This window comes from Euphorbia lathyris, chromosome 9, assembly GCF_963576675.1.
Source record: "Euphorbia lathyris chromosome 9, ddEupLath1.1, whole genome shotgun sequence".
Classification (NCBI taxonomy): Eukaryota; Viridiplantae; Streptophyta; class Magnoliopsida; order Malpighiales; family Euphorbiaceae; genus Euphorbia; species Euphorbia lathyris.
Window position 1 is genome coordinate 7,156,029 of NC_088918.1, and position 17,212 is coordinate 7,173,240.

Consider the following 17,212-nt stretch of genomic DNA (forward strand, 5'->3'; position numbering starts at 1 on the left):
TTTTACGTGCTAATTAGCTTGTACTCTTCCTATGTACTAGGCTTGGTTGTATTCCATTATATACATTTCATATTTATAATTTCATGATTTATAATCTCTATTTCCCTTTATGTGTTAGTGTTTGCTACTTGTTTTGATATTGATAATTGACTATTGTGTAGGAGAACGCGATTTCCGACGCCATTCGGGCTATCTTTAGGGAGTTATATAGGTGTTGCCCTACCGGAAGTGACAAACCGGAAACCGTAGGAATTGACAAGCCACGGAACTTACGGGCCCTAGTTTCTATTTCCCCCGCTTTAGACACGCCTTGACTAGGAATCACGTAGTCTAAGTGCTTCACGGGTCGGTTTTACTATACTTAGTCGTCTTTGCAAGAGTAATTTACTATCCGTATACATTTAGAGTCATTATTTATCGTGGTTATAACTTATCGATACTCATCCCACTTCATAGGGTTTTAGCTACACAAATTTGAGTCGCCAATAGTTAGGATAGTGTGTAGTTGTATCTTACTTCACCCCCAAAGTAATCGCCGCTTAAATAACATACGAAACCGAGTCGTCTAATACTTGTAATTATAAATCCCATGGATTCGATGCCCGGTCTTAACCGGATTATTACTTGATACGACGGGGTACACTTGCCCCTAAGTAGTCGTAGTGTCTAGTAGAGCTAAGAACATTTAAAAGATCACATCCATATTCATAGCACATTCACCGCAATACACATTGAATCGTCTTAAGAAAAGCTCACACTAGGCTTTACGCTATCAGTCCTCACCTAAAAAAGGGTTCTCACAAGAGCCCTCCCCTATATATATATATATATATATATATATATATATATATATATATATATATATATATATATATATATATATATATATATATATATATAATATTATCGATATTTTGTGAATATGCTAATTTTCAACCTTATCACGTGTGATTAGGGTGCGGGCGTGCCAGAGAAATTATTTCGCACTAAAACTTGAAATCTAACGAGGCGATTGACGAGGGACGCAAGTATTGAAAAAGTCATCTCTTGAGTCTCTAACGCCCTTATAAAACTTTGCTAGATAATTAATCTTTTTTAAGCTATTGTGGATGAATTAAAGACGAGTATATAAAGGAAATAAATGTACGAAATTGACACAATATTTAGTAAAAATGGATATTTATTGATGTAAATGTCGGTCTAAATACATTTGTTTAAAGAAAATAACTAAGGTGATTACAATTGAAATAATTTAATATAGCTAGATCAATTGAATGAACATTGAACAAATCAATACTTCTTCCTTCTGTCACGTCCTCTTCCTCTTTCATTTCTTCCTCAGCCTCTACCAAATCCTCTTTCGGATTTGCTTCTTTCTTGGCAACTTTTGTTATAGGCAAAAAGCATCTTGAGGCCCCTGATCTTTCATTGTTTGGTGCATTAAACCATCGATCTTTTATTTAGACACACTGAGTCCATGATCTTTCATTATTTGGTGCATTAAGCTCTCGATCTTTCATTTAAACATATTGAACCCTTGATCTTTCATATATGGATGTATTAGGTCTTTTTGTAAATCAATTCATATATGGGTGTATTAAGGGCATGTTTGGTTCAACTGTTAGCTAATTTACATATTTTAAATTAATCTACAAATAAATTATAAAATAAAAAATATATTATACAAATTAATAAAAATAAATTATATAAAGAATAAAAAACAAAAAATAAAAAATTTATTGAACGCAACAAAACTTTGTTTTTCGATAATTTTGTTCTAGAAATAAAAATAATGTCATTTTGTGGAAATAAAAAGGATAATTTTATCAATAACAAGTAACTACAAACAACTATCCATGAAAAGCTCTAAAAAAGAGTTTTTCGTGAAAAGCTCCAAAATGCTGCAGTGTCCAGAGAAAATACTAAACGCTGCGGTTATATAAACCTAACCAAACGCTATGTTTCCTACGGTTTGGAGTAAAACGCTAATAATTAAACAACTAATAACAAACAGCTTACTACAACCGCAAACAGCTAACAGTAACAGCAACATCTATTAGCTAACAGTTGAACCAAACATGCCCTTAATACACCCATATATGAATTGATTTACAAAAGGACCGAGTACACCCATATATGAAAGATCAAGGGCTCAATGTGTCTAAATGAAAGATCGAGGGCTTAATACACCAAACAATGAAAGATCAGGGGTTCAATGTATCTAAATAAAAGATCGAGGGCTTAATGCACCAAACAATGAAAGATCAGGGGCCTCAAGATGCTTTTTGCCTTTGTTATATTTAAAAGAAGTCTTTGTTGCAAAGACTTGCTATATTGACTATTCATTTCATTCCTCAAGCCTTTTTTCGTGTGCTTGTAACCCTATAATTTTATCCATGATCATCCCTTTTATGTCTCTGAATTATTCCATACTCACTGCTACATCATCACTTTTAGTAGTAATATTCACATAACTTTTTCAAAAATTCTACACTCTTCAATTCTTTCGTATTTTATTGACTAATGATTTTACTCGAGATGAGTAATCAATAATTTTCTTAGTCAGACTTTCCCTCTATTACTTTTGTAAAGTTTATATTAATAGTTTATAAACAAATCAAGTTCAAAACACAAGAAGAAAAATAACATATCCCATTAGCAGGGCCGATCCTGAAATTCTAGAGGCCTAAGGGCGAAGTATCGAATGAGGGGCCTAATAAATAAGTGCAAGTAAAAAATAATGTAAAAAAAAATCAATAATGTAAAACAAAAATTACTTAAAATAACACATTTTTATTACACGTATCAATGGATCTAATAAAAACATCAAATTTCATCTAAATAAGTTATTTTATTTCGAATTAAATATCAGTTGCTCATACAAAATATTATCTACGAGCATTCTAGATGCAAAATCACTAAAAATAGTGTTGGATCAATATTCTCTCAACATTTTATCTTTATTATGATGTTGATGATCTTAAATAAATTTTCAATAATTTTAACTTTGAAAATATTCTTTCAGCAGATACAACAGTCATTGATATAGTTAAGAGGATTCGAAACACAATTGAAATATTTGGATAATAATATGCTACTTTGGTAAATTAAAAATTTTCAAATGCTAACATCAATAATTTTAGCCAAAGAATTTGCAACACTTTCATTTCTGAATAACCATCATGTGCATCAACATGTGAAGAATTATTATAAGAAAAATTAATTGTGACTGTTTAGGCCTATGAATTATATTTATTGTCATTGAGATTTTAATTTATGTATTTTTTCATTAAAAAAATTATTTTTGGACCCTTTCCTCCCTTATGCCTAAATGTGCACTGCTAATTAGTTAGATCTAAGAGTATTTCTGCAACGGTTACATTTTTTAAGATTTAATTTTAACATTTTTTATATTTTTTAGAAAAAAAATATTATTTTTGGGGCCCTTCCATCTCTTGGGCCCTGAGCAGGCGCCCCTCCTGCCTATGCCCAGGGACGGCCCTACCCATTAGAATGAATATTATTTATAGTTTTTTTTTTAAGAACCTAAATTGATAAAATTCACAAATAATCAAGATCAAAATATCATACTCGGGATTCCACAGTCGAGACAGATATTAGTCAATGCTAAAATTGATCTTGCTTAGAAACGTTATGGTTAAATTTACCATTTCATATGTTAAAGCTAAATATGCAGTTCTTTAAATATGTAATTACAATATTGGCCTTAGTAGTGAACTTCAAAATATGTACTACATGGCGTTGAAGTTGTACATAATCCTAGAGGCGTTCTGGAAACCTAATCAAATGAGGAATCCAAATCAAAGGAGTAAGGCGTTATATATAAATACTCTTAATATTATTACTCTATACATTTATATTTGAAAAAAGATTCTTCCTTTTCTGATCCTTCGTAAAAGAAAGCAGTCATGGAACATGTTGAGCATCGGAATATGGCATTAAGAGAGAGACTGAAAGAAGCATATAGAAAGAAGATCCATCTGAAAAATGCACAAAACAACAATAAGGTAATTTCTATCTGCAATGATGATTACAACTCATTCTTTGGGCCTTTTGTGACACAATCGGGTCGTCAAGATTGTCACAGAAGACCCAAAGGAGCTGTAATCATCATTTCGTACTGAAATTACCTTGTTGTTATTTTGTCCATTTTCTAGACAGATCTTCTTTCTGTATGCTTCTTTCAATCTCTCCCTTAATGGCATATTCTGCTACTCAACATATACCAGTGCTGCTTTCTTTTGCGGATGATCGAAAAAGGAAGAATTTTTTGTTGAAAATATATATAAAAAAAAAGAAACTTTTTTCAAGTATATAACGACTGTGGGATTACTCCTTTGATTTGGATTCTTCCTATGATTAGGTTCAATAATGCCTCTAGAATTAATTTAACTTAAACTCTATGCAATATGTATTTCGAAATTTGCTATTAAAGCCAATATCGTAATTACATTTTTTTTAAGTACATAACTAATTTTAACCTTGACAAAATAAAACTACAAAAAAAAGGATTTTCAGAGAAGACAAAAATCGTCCCCAAAAATATGAAAATTTGTCCCATATACTTTAAGGGACAATTTTTTCGTCCCTATTTTTCGTCCTTGTTTCCTCCGTCCTTGATTCTATAGGGGACAAAAAACATGATGTCGTCCTCATTCTTTGGGACAACTGTCGTCCCCATTCTTTGGGACGACTGTCGTCCCCGTTAAGAAGGACGATTATCGTCCCCGTTCTTAGGGACAACATTTCATCCTCGTTCTTAGGGACGACTGTCGTTCCCGTTCTTAAGGACATCTCATCCCCGTTCTTACGGACGACTGTGGTCCCCGTTCTTAGGGATAACATCTCGTCCCCATTCATAGGGACGACTGTCGTCCCCATGTAATAGTGACATATTTCTGTCCTTACAATAAAGAACGACACACGCCCTAAAAAAATAAAAATGTTAATTATTAATTTAAATCGGTAAATTTACGGGTTCATTTTTCAACATCAACCATAATCAGTAATTTACTGGTTCATTTTTCAAATAAACCATAACCTCATTTATAAACATAAATAAAACAAAAAAAATCAACACAAAATGATTTATTATGTAACCTTAATATTCAACAAAAAATTATTAGAAAAAAAGGAACTACGTCCTTCCCAAATAACATTGGTTATATATGTTCCACCATCATTCTTAAGATCAATCTAACCATATCCCCTTTAGCTTTAAATCGTTTCATTCTTCTCAAATCCTTCACTGCAAATGAACACAGAAAATGTCATATAACATTTGCCTTCCTAAATCAAATAATTACTATCAACATCACTCCCAAAATGATAACTACATAATTAGTGTATTATGTTTTGAGAAGGGAATTAGTGTAATATTAACACCACTGAAATTTAAGTTTTACATTGTTGATGTTTGCACTGATCTTATGAGTTCTTATACAGAAAGTACCAGCTTGACTAGGCATTTTGTACTGTTGATCTCTTATTTCTATTCACATTATGTTGTAAATAAATAAATCAAATGTAGCCTAACAGTTGTAAACAAATAGCCAAAATTACCTTCAAATTTTTCCTTCATTCATTAGCATCTTAGTAAGCATTCATCGTGTTAATATCTTCATCATCACTTTGTGCTTCTTAGGCATAAACTAGAAGGTTCAACTCCACTTCAGGTCTTGTGGATCCAATCAACCAAATTCAAGAATTTCACAATACTGTCAGCTGAACCTGAAAATTTAACAGCATGTCACAACCATGTTCTGTATTTTAGAAAATTTGAAGAAAGCATGTAGATCAGGATTGTCTGCTTTCTACTTTAAATAGAGCCAATTAAATTGGAAGAACATAAATAAATTTACCTGAGACAAATGAGGATAAAGGCCATTAATCAACCCTCAGCCACATCATTTAAAGCAAAGACAACAACTTCCCTATCTTTCAGGGCCTCATCACCCTTAGCAGACAACTTGGCCTGCAAATATTTCCAAAGTAAAATTAAGTTGAGGAACGCATAGCTTAGAGTTAGAAGGGAATAATTCAGTGCAATCTTCAAATTGAAATAGCTAATCATATTCTGCTTTAACATAAACTTGAAGGTAGTCAACATGTGCCGGCAACCCCATAAAATCAAATGAGCAATTAGCATACCCAGAATATTCAGAACAGTTAACTTCACTGCCAGAATCTGCAGGATAACCATTCTGAGTTCTTTTATATCCTTTTTCAATTAAGTGGATGCGGGAACTGTACCCTAGGAATTTAAGTATTAATTAGACACCATTATTGAATTTACAAAAAAAAACTGGAAAGATAAAACACTCAATATCTCAGAAGAAACTACCTTAGCTCGTGGAAATATTCCACCTGATGTACTAAAGAACTTGTGCATCAAAATTAAAACCTGAAATTTCAAGAAGCACCAATTAATAGACTAAAAATAGAAAAAAAAGTATATCAGTTATTTCTATTGGCAGAACAGAGAATAAAGTACTAAAGCAATTAAGAATTCAGTTGAAGATTATAATAATTTCATGTACATTACCCATATAACAATATTTGAAGTATTTTAAGAGCTATAAAATGTAATCCACGTACCTTAGCTTTCGACAAATTAGGCCAAGAGAAAAAAGACGTGGATAAAAGGTGCAACAATCAAAGTCAGAGCTAAGGATCCAATAAAATGTATCCAAGTACCTTAGCTTTACCTGCATCTCAATCCACTAAGTTGGCAAGCTTTCTACCGAAACTGCTAATCAACTTTTCATCTTGGGAAATGCTAGTAATTGAAGCCATTGCCAAATAACATTTCCTGTGAAATTAAGAAACATAAAAAAGTGAACATTCTGTATTCATGTTAACCAGAAAGAAGCAAAGTTATGTCACCAGAAATGAACAGTGCCATAAATCCTTTTCTTTTCTATTCCTTTACATTTTATGAAATTGCCAGCCTAAACTATACCAGTTTATAAATGATGTTCGCATTTGGTAAAAAAAAATTGGATTCTCTGTATCATAATCTGCAAGTAGATGCCGACAGTTTGAACATCAAGTTTAAGCAAACACACACAAAATATCTTAGAATATTATGAATCACAATATAATTTATAGACACCTTCACACATGCGAGGCAAATGGGACAAGCATCCTCTTCTTCGAGTACTGAAAATGTTTCTTGTAGTTTTGATATCCTCTGCTTCTTTGGAGACTCTGGCAATGAACTTGCTGAAGTTCTGCAATTTAGATCGCCAATAGACTCGCATGTTGCTGAAGTATCAAGGATTCCACCACTAACAGATTCAGAATCTGATGATCAAATATTAAGAGCATCAAAGCAATAATCAATTTTGTGAAATATTCAGACAAAAAACATTCCAATTAAGCCTTAATGAGCAGCCAAATGGTTTGAAAAGTTCCTTGGCAGTAACTATCAGCAATACTCCAAATAGGATACCGACAACTGTCTAAGTAAAGTATAAGCAACAAGTAATTTTTAAAATTCCTGAAATCTGAAGTTGCAGTTAAAAAATCCTTATTTGGATAGTATTTTCTCCATGCCATTCCGTGTTGTCAAAATCAATCACTACAAATATATGGTAGTGATGAATGATCAATCCATATATAACTTACAAAAATCAATACAGTGAATATTATTTTTTCAAAGTCCAAAAAATCATTTTGGTTGAAATATAACATATATGTATTGATTGCTTGAGTATAAGATAAGGTTCCCAATGGGGTAGCCAACTAAGGCTGGTCTTCGAATATCAAAAATTCAGCCTGCAGAATGATCCTCAGTATATCAATTCGTTTTTCTAGAACTAAAGTTGATGACAAGTTTTTTTCCCCAAAAAATTAATGTTTAAAATTATGGACATTCTCCTCAATTCTTCATTCGAGTTTCAAGTGATTATACATACCTCTAGTCTCTCAGTTTAATAAAGCGATTGGTTTAATCCCCAATTTATTGACCAGGCTAAATATATTCTGATATAGATTCCAAAAACCTAAAAAATGTAAAAAAGAAATTACATAATTGGATTCAAATAACTTAAATTACAGTAAAATGCTCAAAGAATGATCAATTACCTTGGACACCAACATCATCTGGAGAACCAAAACCATTGCCATCGTCAAAGGCAGTTATCTTGAATTTGTCGATTAGTATTGAATTCATCGATCACGATTGGGAGGAGATGAAAGGAAGGAAAATGAAAGAACAGAGAAAGCCAAATGGAGAAGGAAAACGAATTGAAAGAACAAACGAGAGAGAGAAGGGATGTTTGGTGGCGCCGGTTGCAGACAAAGACGGTGTATCGAACTAGCATGGAGGGGTAGAAGAGCGAGCGAGAGAGAGAGAGAGAGAGATAGAAAGGATTAACCCTAAACAAAAAAGCTCGATATATTAATTTCAATTGGGGAAAAAAGAAGATAACGTGTGTCGTCCCCTTTCCTTTTCAAAAACTAAATGTACAATATTTATTTTTTCAACTAACTAAATTCGTCCCCTTTTCTTAATTAAAAAAATCAGAGACAAAAAGATATAGTAGTCCTCTATACTAATTTAAAATTTATAATTGAGGACTAAAATTATAATTTGTCACCAACTAATTGTGCCTGTAACTCTCATTTTTTGTAGTGTAAAATGGAAACAGTCGCATTCATCTACTAAAAAATTCCAACAACATAGATGATTAATTGTAAAGTTTATATTAAATAGTTTATGAACAAATCAATATCAAAACACTGGAAGAAAAATAACATAGCGAATTAGAATGAAGATTATTTTGTGTTGACAAGTATGAAAAGTGAAATTAATCTATAAAAAATATAAATAAATAAGTATAAGGACCAAAACGATTAAAAAGTAAAATTTGGTTGTAAAAATATATATCTATAAGAATCAAAAGTTAAATTAATCCAGAAATAAATAAATATATCAACGAACAAAAAATTTAAAAGTAAAATTAGACTAAAATATAGTTTTATGAGGATAATAGACGTGCAAGGTAGTAAAGGAAGAAAAAGATGATAGAAAACTTTAGGGAAATTTGGTAATAAGATTATAAGATGGTGTTTGATAGGAGAGATAAATAAGATGAGATATGAATAAATAAAGCAAGATTCTTTATTTTATGTTTATTTTAGAGATAAAGTATGAGATAAGTGAGGGATAAAGGATAAGCTCCTACAATTTTAATAGGGTAAATAATTATAAGGTCCTTACGTTTTTACTTAATACGCTAGTAAGTCAATCTTGTTATTATAAGGTCTTTAAGTTTTATAGTAATCAATTCTTTTGTCCTTCCATCTCTTTTTGTAAATGAAAGTCCAAAATTGCCCCTAGTTATATACATTAAAAAATTAATCTTTTAGTTTCAAATTTAATCTAATTAGTTTTAATAAAGTTTTTGAACTACATATACACCGAAATTAATATATTTGAAAAAATGTATTATTAATTTTTTAAATTGTAATTATTTTTTGATATAATATTTTTAAACTAACATTAAATATTATTATAAATTTTTTATAATTTTTTAAAAATCATATATTTTTTTTCTTCATTCGTAAAATTTATTAGAATTGTAAAACCTTTTTACAATGATAGTCTTACTCCTATTTTAATAATTTTTAAAATAATTTTCATTTATTTTTTTAGTCAATAGATTTTACGTTATTAAATTAAAGTTTTATAATTGTATAAAAATTAATAAATCAATTACTTTATATTAGAGTTTATAATGGAGAGATTGTAATTATGTAGGAAAAAAGAGAAAAAAATATAAAATAGATTTTTTATTATTAAAACATAAAGTAAAGGGTAATTTTGGTATTTTAAAATTTATTTAGTATAGTTTGACCATTGACCCAAGCATAAGGACTAAGGAGTTAACAAAAACAAAAACTGAGGGACTATATAATTATTTCTAAAAACATAGGGACTAAGTAGTGTATTAGGTAAAAACATAGGGACCTTATAATTATTTACCCATTTTAATATAATGGAAAAGTCCATATTATCCCTCAAATCAATGTTATGTAGTTTAAGTACAAGTTCATATTTTTATCACTATCCCAATCATTTAACTTTATCCATATCTCAATTTTTATCTGTATCTTTATCCTAATAGAATACCAAACACCCCTATGTGTTTGAGATAAGCCCGAAACTTGTATTAATAAAATAAGCGCTAATTACTAATCTAGCCCATTAACATATTTGATACACTTCCCTTTCATTTTACCAAATTAGACACTTCCATCCATTCTGGACAAAAATACCCTAACTTCCCCCAACATCATTCTCATTTTCATTTCTTTCAAATTCTTACAACAAAATTCAATAATTCAACCCAAGATCTAAGCATATTCATACATTATTCAAGTTCATGTAAGTATTATTTTTTCATTTTACAGACACTTGCAGTTGGTTAGTTGAATGTTTTCTTGCTGAGCCCGTCATTTCCGATTTCCTCCATTTTTGTCGCATTGATAGTTGCTCTCGTCGCACTTGCGACGAAAGTTATCGCATTTGCGACAACAATTATTGCTAGGGGTGGCAACGGGGCGGGGCGGGGGCGGTTTTGCATCCCCCATTCCGCCCCCAATAATCTCGGGGGCGGTTTCGGGGAATCCCTAAAAAAATATTCGGGAATTTTTTGGCACCCACACCCGCCCGCACGGTTCTCCACGGGTTTCGGAGAATCCCCAATCCCCAAATAAAATTTAAAAAATTCCTCAAATTTAAAATTCACTACGTGTTACTGGTATAAAATATCAGTTTAGAACAACAATAAAACGAAATTATAAAATATAACTTTAGAGCAACAATAAAATAAAATTAAAATACTGATATAATAAAAAAACTTAGCATTCAGTATCAGTACTGATATAATAAAAAAAACTCAGCATTCAGTACTGATATATCTAAAGTGATATACCAAGAGTAGCAATAATCCAAAATTGATATACCAAGAGCAACAATAAAATTAAATTATATTGTTGTATGTAGATAATAGTATGAGTTAACTTATCACAATACTGATTATTTTTTTAATCACATTTAAATACTAATTATCTTAGATATATATAATATTGTATTTTATTGTACGAGGATTTTACGGTCGGTTTTTCGAGGGCGGTTTGCGGGTCCCCGCGGTTCGGGGATAGTAATACCCACCCCCGCCCAATTTTAATGTTCGGGGCTAAAATTTCCCCCGTCCCCAGCCCCGCACCCAAAATTTTCGGTTTTTCCCCAACCCTATCGGTTCGGATCCCCACGGTTTTCGATTTTTCCCCGCCCCATTGCCACCCTTAATTATTGCATTTGCGATGATAATTGTCACATTTACGACAGAAGCAATTATCGTCGCAAATGCGGCAATTGTCGTCCCAAATGCAACAATTATTGTCGCAAATGTGAAAACAGACGTCGCAAATGCGATAGGAGCAACTATCGATGTGACAAAAATGGAGGAAATCAGAAATGACCGGCTCAACGAGAAAGCATTCAACTAACCAACCGCGTACTTAAACAATGTGTATGTAAAATCAAGAACGAAGGAGATGGAGAAGGGAATGAAACAGAGAAAATGAAATGAAAGGCAAAGAAAACGTTTGAGAGTCCGAGGAAAAAGGTGAATTAAAATAAAGGTATTCTTGTCCAAAGTGGATAAAAGTGTTTAGACCTGTAAAATGAAAGGAAAATGTATTAAATATGCTAATAGACCCCTCAAATGAGCTAGATTGGTAATTAACCCATAAAATAAACACCAACATAAAGATTATCTTTCGCTTAGCATTTTATAAAACCTCCGAAAACAAACGCAACCTTAGTAGAAAACTTATTATTTTTATAAAATTGTCTAATATAAAATAAAAAAGAACATTATAATATCAATCAAGGTTGATGTGTGGTTAAGGACATCAAATCGTTTAAATTAAATATGTTAGATATGTAATTATCTTGTTTAGGAAATACATTATTTGATTGATTAGTAATTATCATTATGTTACTATGATATGTTGGACAAACGTAACTCTGTCTTAAGATTGTTAGACAAACGATTACGTCTGTCTTAAAAATGTTACATGTGATTAACCAAAAAACAAACCGAACACAAAAAATATATTAACAGTAAATAGAAAATCAAAAGAATGGAGTTAGACAAATCTGAGGCCTATATTAGCAGTTTTCTTAAGACAGATGTCGTCGCTATTGACGATCGTCTCCCAGGATACAACAGATTACGCAAGCGAACTCAAACCGTATGTAGTCTGGTTATCACCGGAGTAGGAAAGCAAGAACATTATGAACAGACAGAGAGTAGGAAAAATTTCAGAGAATATTTCTAACAGTATTTGAACTACTTATGAATTTTGACAATTCATTCTATATAAATAGAACTCAAAAGGATATGTCATTTCACGAACAAACACGACTGAACACGGACAGACACGAATGTTTACATACGAACACGACTGTTCATGAAAGGATGTATTTGTTGGTATATAAATTAATATATAATTTTATTCAAAAAATTTCCAACAATCCCCCACATGAATAAAATTTGAAACGAGACGATTACGAAATGGTGATAACTTTCTACAGTAGATATCTGCATAGGATAGGTAGAAAATATAATAAGAAATAAATGAAAGGTAAGGTTGTGAATTTTAAATGGTTGAATACCTAAATCACGTATGCACTCAATGCAGTGAAATGGTGTAAATAGATCTTATTGCTTATATTATTATTTTTTCAATTTAAGCTAATATCTATATTTAACTAAGCACGTCATAAAATTTTAGGGCCCTTATAATTTTAAGGCCCTGTGCGGAAGGGCTCCTTGTCCACCCTCATCTACCCTCCTGATTAAAATCGATGTGAAGGTTTTAATCTTAAACCAACAAAGAATACTATCTTCTCAAGCTTAAACTTGAAGGATGAAGATCCCAATGGAATAAATTCAAGCTCCAAATGGAGGCTATAATTCTTGATTTCATAAAAGTTAAGTTTCATTACAAAGAATGAGGGTTATATACCTCTCATAAAGGTATGCAAAAGTACTACAATATCACCACTAGGCTTACAACTTGAAAGGTTAAAGATCGGGGTAGCATGAGGATAGATATGCAAGTGGCAAAGATGATAATAAGTCTAATGGCAAAATAGTAAAAAAGGTAGTGGCATAACAGTAATAAAGAGTGTGGTAGCCCTTCTCCCCTCTACTTTAACTTGGCGGAGAAGGCGTCTCAAACACCTCGCATGTCGTGCCACATAACCCACACCATGTTTGGGTCCAGTTCTGATGTTCAACGGTATTTTGTCCGTGATCCACACGAGCTCCGCTAACCGAGCTGCAGTGGCAAGCCGAATGACACGACATGCAAACAATGACTCGGTGTGTCACCTCAGTTCTTCCCTTTGGATACTTGAATTCCGCCTCGTCCCTCTTCCGCGACATTCCATCGCCCTTGGTTTCCCCCGTTCTGGGTCTCGTGCTGGAGATGTCCGCATCATACTCATTTTTATATGATCAAAATGGGGAGAAAATTTATCTTCAGCCCTAAGTTAGATCAGAAACGGTAATGGTCATCTCAACCCACTAACGGTAAGGTAATCCATGAGAATACTCATAGATAGAACTCATTAATGTATAATAATATTATGTAACATATTTTCTAACATTTACCAATTAGCTTAAAATTGAATTTATTAACTACCTTCAATATTAAATATAAATACATTTTATATATATCTAAGCTATAAACTTTATTTAACAAAGACCTGATTGAGATTGAGATGCCAATATGTTTGGGACATTGTAAAAAAAGGTCTACTATCTTAAGTAGAAAAAGAAATCTACAAAAAAATCGCTAAAATGATAAAAAAAAAAGTATTCACTCTCATCCATTAAAGTTCGGATGAAGTCATGTTTGAAAGTCTAAATAGTTTGTTTATAGATGTCGGAAGTAGCAGAGAAAGAAGCCAATTCAAAAAAACAATTTTCTAGTGGTTGAGGAGAAGATGGAAGCAAAAAAGGACGTGGCAGAAGCCAATGAAGAAGTGACGACAAAAGTACTCAATTCATCAGAAGCAAAGGTCAAGGACAATAACATGGATAAGGAAGAGGAATTTGGAAGCGAATTGAAGGACACCAAAAAGCCCACATTCAATGTTACAATTCCTCCAAGTAGTATCACTACGCATAAGAATGTTAGAGTCCCCACAAGGAGGTAGAAGAGACAACTAAAAACTTCCAAGATGAATAAGTAACATATATACTGTTACTTACTTATGAATGGGAAGGAATTCGTGAAAACAACAATAGTACATTGACAATACAACAATAATCATATGTGTGGAGACAAGAAGATGTTTATGGAACTCAATGATTTTGTTAGTAGTAATGGTCTTGTTGTATAGTCAATGTACTATATGTTGTTTTCACGACTTTTTTCTCCTTTATATGAGAGTAACATTGTGTCTGTTATTTCTTCATCTTGAATATCGTTAGTTATCTCCTTTACCTCCTTGCGGGGCCTCCAGCATTCTAAAGCGTAGTACATGTACATGGTGCATTTGTAATATCGAATGTGGGATTTGTCGCATACTTCATTCCTTCTCCAGTTTCCTCTTTCTTGTCCACGTCTATATCCTCGGCCTTTACCTCTTGTGAATTTAGTGCTTCTTTTGTTGTTTTTGTACCCGTTGTCACTTCTTCCTTCTGTCACGTCCTCTTCCTCTTCCATTTCCTCCTCGGCCTCTACCAAATCCTCTTCCGGATTTGCTTCTTTCTAAGCTACTTTTTTTTATCTTTAAAAGAAGTATTTGTTGCCAAGACTTGCTATGTTGACTATTCATTTCATTTTTCAAATGTTTCTTATATATCCTAAAACTTCATCCACGATCATCGCTCTTATGTCTTTAGATTCTTACATGGCCACCGGTAATAACGTGTTAGTAGTAATATAAACTTCACAAATAATATAAACTTCCTTTTATGTAATTTCTTTTATATAAATTATAATTGTATAAATTTAATTTTTCAATTTGTCAAATACTTTTAGTTGAAAACTTATTTTTGTTTTTAAACTGTCAAACATAAAAAAAATTTAAAAAAATTATAATAGTAATAAGGATTAATTTCAAATAAAACAACCTTGTTTTACGTTTTTGTAGATCGATATATGTGTTTTTTTAACAAAACAAACCATATGATTAATATCATTTGTAATTTTGAATTGACTTTTCATATTTAGCCAAAATTTTCAAAAATTAAAATTGTTTAGTATCATATTTACTACAATCCACATTTTTATTTTTCCAAATCATTATATTTGGAGTTTTCTCTCTCTAAATATTAATTTTCGCTCTCCTTAAAAACAACACCTAAATGACTTCAAATCTAAAAGTTGAAGATTTAAAGTTGTTTAAAATATTATTTAATTCTTAATTTTTTTATTTTGAGGTCGATACCGATCAAATTTGGTAAAGTCAATCCAAAATTGCTAATGATGTCAACCACATGCTTTGTTACAAAAAAAAAACCACATATATCGATCTGCAAAAACGTGTACAGATTCTATTTGAAATTAAATCTAGTAATAATTACTCTGTAATTCAATATGAACACAAAAATTTATGAATTTTATATAAAATCGAAACTTTTTATAAAAATATAAAATCGAAACAAATGTAAAACATGAAATTTAAATTAAATTTTTAAATAAATAACAGGCAATGAAACTTTAACATTGACTCATTGAGCCTTTGTATTATTTAATACAAAACTTGATTTTTCCGGTGGAGGAAAACACCTCAACACGTCGGAATATTTTACTTTTGGATTATACAAACATTGAATTATTTGCTCCGATTTCAACTCAGATCATAAAGAAACAAAAATACAAGAACAAAAATAAAATTGAATACGGTTTTCTCATCAATTGCCGAAACAAAAATAAAAATCTCAACTCTCAGAAACTCTAAAATTAAATATAAAAAAAAAATTGAAAATTCAAAATGAGAAAGAAAATAAAAATTGGGTATTGAATGTAGACACAGAGAATGAATTATATACAGGAAAAGAGGAGATGTCGCCGCTTCACTAATCCTATTTTTGTTTTTATAAAATTACTAAATTGCCCTTTATATTTTTGTTTTTATAAAATTACTAAATCGCCCTTTATATTTCTGTAAATAATAGAGAATGAATTAAGAATATACTTTTGGTAATATTCGTACCATTAGGTTAGGTGTCATCTAAGATGGAGAGGAAAACTATGGCAGAAAATGTAAATATATTCTTAATAACAACCCAAATTATTCTTGAATAAGGAATAAGGGAAAATAAATAGAAATAATGGCAAACCATTATTTCTTCTAAAAGAGATATTTATGCATGATTAATGTGGAATTAATGATAATTAATGCAAGGGCGAATATGCAAATAATGAGGAAAAGGAAGGAGTCTCTAGCATTATGCCACGCCACGTGGACCATGGCGAGATACGCCCGATGAGAGCGAGTAGTGGAGACCCACCATAGCTCTCAAGGAGAGCGTACATGCGCCTTGACGGATCAAAGAATATGAAAAGGCGCCTTTATTACCATCCATGAATGGGAATAAATACAATTAAATGGCAATTAATAGCCATTAAAGGGGAATAAAGACTTGACTGTTCGAATACCTCAACTCTGAGGGTTTCAATGCTAAATGCTGGGATTAATGGAGAATTGATAGCAATTAAAGATGAGTAATGACTAGACCTGTCCATGGGCCGGGCTGAGCCAGGTTCGGGCCGGGCCAGTCGGGTTTTTAAGTAAAAATGCTCAGCCCAAGCCCAGCCCAGCCCACAATTAATTTAGGCGGGCTCGGGCCGGGCTGGGCTCGGGCTTAAAAATCAAATTCCGAGCCCAACCCATATAAGCCCACCTAAATATATATATATAATTGTTAATTATAAAAAAAATAAATATTATACTTAAAAATAAATATTTAATATATAAATATATATTTATTTAATTAATATTAATAAGCGGGCCGGGCTGGGCCGGCCCGTGTTATTTTTATTAATCCCAAGCCCGCCCAAAAAATAGGCGGGCTTTGGCAGGCCTGGGCCCGGCTGGGCCGATGAACAATTTTTATTGTCCAAGCCCGGTCCAAGGGACACGGGCCTGGGC

At 32.0% G+C, this 17,212-nt stretch overlaps 1 long non-coding RNA gene across 2 annotated transcripts; it reads right to left on the bottom strand.

Moving 5' to 3' along the window:
• Window positions 1-5,194: 5,194 nt before the first annotated feature.
• Window positions 5,195-6,379, bottom strand: LOC136205268 (uncharacterized). Of its 2 annotated transcripts, none has more exons than XR_010675875.1 (4): window positions 6,365-6,379; window positions 5,883-5,995; window positions 5,584-5,751; window positions 5,195-5,269 (listed from the first exon to the last, which is right to left on the bottom strand). It is a non-coding gene; the product is annotated as an uncharacterized lncRNA (long non-coding RNA). The 2 variants fall into 2 exon arrangements; XR_010675874.1 differs by lacking the exon at window positions 6,365-6,379 and adding an exon at window positions 6,172-6,332.
• Window positions 6,380-17,212: the final 10,833 nt, after the last annotated feature.